We start from the raw sequence: 3,803 nt of genomic DNA on the forward strand, positions 1-3,803 counted from the left end.
AAACTCTTTGGGGCTGTTTGTAAAGCACCTAACACAATGGGGTCCTGCCCTATGACTGGGCTTCTTAGGCACTACATGCCAATCCACCTGGAGTTGGGGGGTCGGGGGGAAAGCTCTGCCAGAACCACTGAGGCAAGATCACCAGAAGAAGAAAGTTTAGTTTCTAAAGCAGTGGTGAGCAACCTGCAGCCCATCAGGGTAATCTGATAACAGGGCCGCCCGCAGCTCCCAGTGGCTGTGGTTCACCATTCCCAGTCAATGGGAGCTGCAGGAAGCAGAGCAGGCCGCAGGGACACGCTGGCCGCCGCTTCCCACAGCTCCCATTGGCCAGGAACGGCGAACCGCAGCCACTAGGAGCTGTGAGCGGCCGTGCAAATGTAAACAAACTGTCTCGCAGCCCGCCAGCGGATTACCCTGATGAGCTGTGTGCAGCCTGCAGAGTGCCCACCTGTCAAGGTTCCTCCCCCACTCTGAACTCTAGGGTACAGATGTGGTGACCTGCATGAAAAACCTCCTAAGCTTATCTTTACCAGCTTAGGTCAAAACTTCCCCAAGGTACAAAATATTCCACCCTTTGTCCTTGAATTGGCCGCTACCACCACCAAACAAATACTGGTTACTGGGGAAGAGCTGTTTGGACACGTCTTTCCCCCCAAAATACTTCCCAAAACCTTGCACCCCACTTCCTGGACAAGGTTTGGTAAAAAAAGCCTCACCAATTTGCCTAGGTGACTACAGACCCAGACCCTTGGATCTTAAAAACAATGAACAATCCTCCCAACACTTGCACCCCCCCTTTCCAGGGAAATGTTGGATAAAAAGCCTCACCAATTTGCATAGGTGACCACAGACCCAAACCCTTGGATCTGAGAACAATGAAAAAGCATTCAGTTTTCTTACAAGAAGACTTTTAATAGAAATAGAAGTAATTAGAAATAAGAAATCCTCCCTGTAAAATCAGGATGGTAAATACCTTAGAGGGTAATTAGATTCAAAACATAGAGAACCCCTCTAGGCAAAACCTTAAGTTACAAAAAAGATACACAGACAGACATAGTTATTCTATTCAGCACAATTCTTTTCTCAGCCATTTAAAGAAATCATAATCTAACATGTACCTAGCTAGATTACTTACTAAAAGTTCTAAGGCTTCATTCCTGGTCTATCCCCGGCAAAGACAAAATATAGACAGACCACATACCCTTTGTTTCTCTCCCTCCTCCCAGCTTTTGAAAGTATCTTGTCTCCTCATTGGTCATTTTGGTCAGGTGCCAGCGAGGTTACCTTTAGCTTCTTAACCCTTTACAGGTGAGAGGAGATTTCCTCTGGCCAGGAGGGATTTTAAAGGGGTTTACCCTTCCCTTTATATTTATGAAACCACCACTGTTCTAAAGCATCTTCAACACACATGATCCAAGGCTGGGAAAGAAAGACAAGTGAAGGCCATGAACTTCCATCTTTTACAGTCACTGATTAAGACCTGTGAAGATGTAAGAGAGAAGAAGTAACTATAGGAGAGATTAAGGCGCAGAGCCTCAAAGGTATTTAGGCACCTCACTCCCCTTGGTTTCAACCTCGGTGCCAGCTTTAGGGATCTGAGCCTGAGGCTTGCTGCATTAAAGAGGATAATGCTGGACCAGGTAGTTTGGGAGTGACAGGATGGAGGTACAATCAATACCAAAAAACCTCCAAAATAGAGAGCCAGTCTGCCCCTGCAGCGGGGCTATGCCCCAGCGATTTCAGTGGGGCTGCAGTCTTGTGTAACATAGGGCAAGATTTAGGTCAGTGTATTAATCCACACAGGTGTGCTGTGAGCAGGAAGCAGCTGGCTAAATTCTCACATGGTAAAGCAGGAATCTATTAAAGAAATGGATGTAACACGAGAGCTCTGGGCTCAACAACAAAAAAAAGACACAATCCCAGAAGGATATGTACAGTGAGTAACCAGAGCAGAGGGGCTTGCAAAGGCCACATGGAGATATCCCCACAGCAAAGAAGAGGAGCAGAAAAAATAATGAAGGCTTAGGAAGCATTTTAATTAGGTCATGCCTGTGATCCTTAATAAAGGCATGGGCTGAAGAGTCAAATCTGCCATGTGTTATCAGATAGCTGAAGTAACATTGAGTCCATAAACAGACCTTGAATAAGGCAGGATTCTTGGGATGTAGGCCACAGAATCTGAGGGGACCTGGATGGGCTGAGGTAGGCAGCAGTGCATCCACCAGCTGCCTGTTGGGGTGGGCCGAGTTGCCTCACTTTGGAGAAAGATGGACTCTGGAGTAAGAAGAAAACATGATTCTGTCCTAGGAGTCTGGGTGCAAGTGTCTGTCTGGGGGTTTAAGGGAGTGGGTGGGGCCAGGATACACAGTTTGAAAGTCGAATCTGTAATCTGCCCTGCCTGGAAACTGGGTCACGCTTTGCATCTTTCTCCATGTGACTGCTCCGTGTTTTGGAGCTGCTTAAAACCCTGTTGATTCTCCTTGTGTCAGGCACATGGGCTGCGATAATGATGATTATGTTTTATTTATCAAGCGACTGTTTCCTTTGCTCAAGCAACTAAAATACAACCACAATCCTCAGGAGACCATAGCATATGCCAAATACACTAAAAAGAGCGTTTAAAAATATTTTTAAAAAGCAGGGCTCAATTCCTGAAGTGAAGTCTGGATTTCAACACCAGGTAGTGTTTGGATCCAGGATGTTGGCTCATGCTCATTTCTAGTCTTCCAGAAAGAGTGGAGAGATGGGCTGACAATGATGGTCTGTGCACCTTTCAGTCTCCAAAGATAGCAAAACTAATGTGAATTATTTCAAGTTTGTACAGGTTTTGGAGTGAAGCAAGGGAAGAGTGGGAGAAGTTAGGCCAGCCTTGCACATTTCTGCTCGCCCAATCACCTAGGGCAAGTAGTTGTTATTAATGAATGAGTACAGTCTCACTAGTAGGTCATTACCATTAAGTGAAGGTAGGAGAGTTAATTGGGTTTGGGCTGGCATGTCTTTCACGATGCTTTCTCAAGGCTGCATTTCACAATACAATGATCTCTTGGAGGAAGTAGTTTCGCCTTCACTAAGGCTAAATTCACGGCTGGCACGAAAGGGGACAGCTCACGCCCTAAGTCAACAGCTGCCCAAGCATTTGCTATGGAGACCCCCTCAGATGGTGAATTCATTCCAGCAATAAATTGGCAGCAATCCTATCCTATCACACTCCAATGGTTGGAAGTTGAAGTTACACAAATTTCAGACTGGAAATAAGGTGCAAGTTTTTTTTAACAGTGGGAGTAATTACACCCTGAAAAAAACTTCTCATGGGTCTAGCTTTTAACCCTGTGGGTAGGTGTAACAATGCTGGTTCTGGCAGGACCCAACTGAGAGTGCCAATTCAGGACAAACTGCTTAAAACAGAAAAGGGAGTCCTTGTGGCACCTTAGAGACTAACCAATTTATTTGAGCATAAGCTTTCGTGAGCTGCAGCTCACTTCATCGGATGCTTAAAACAGGGCAGTCACAGCCCAAGGCTGGGGTTTTTCCACCTCTAAGGCAAACCAAATCAGCCAGACAGAGAGGACTGTGGTTTTACCCCACTGGCTAACCACAAGTCACACAAGCAATTCCCTTAGACACTCCAGTTTCCCAGTATCACCACCAGTGCCACTCGTTATGAGGACAGATGGTTATAAAAACCAATACCCCAGTAAAAGAAAAAAGTTCTCTCAATCCCAAAGGACCAAGCCCCAGACCCAGGTCAATATACAAATCAATACAATAATACAAATCACACTGTTGCCAATCCTTTAAAATCT

The sequence above is a fragment of the Chelonia mydas genome, chromosome 7 (assembly GCF_015237465.2).
Source record: "Chelonia mydas isolate rCheMyd1 chromosome 7, rCheMyd1.pri.v2, whole genome shotgun sequence".
Lineage (NCBI taxonomy): Eukaryota > Metazoa > Chordata > Testudines > Cheloniidae > Chelonia > Chelonia mydas.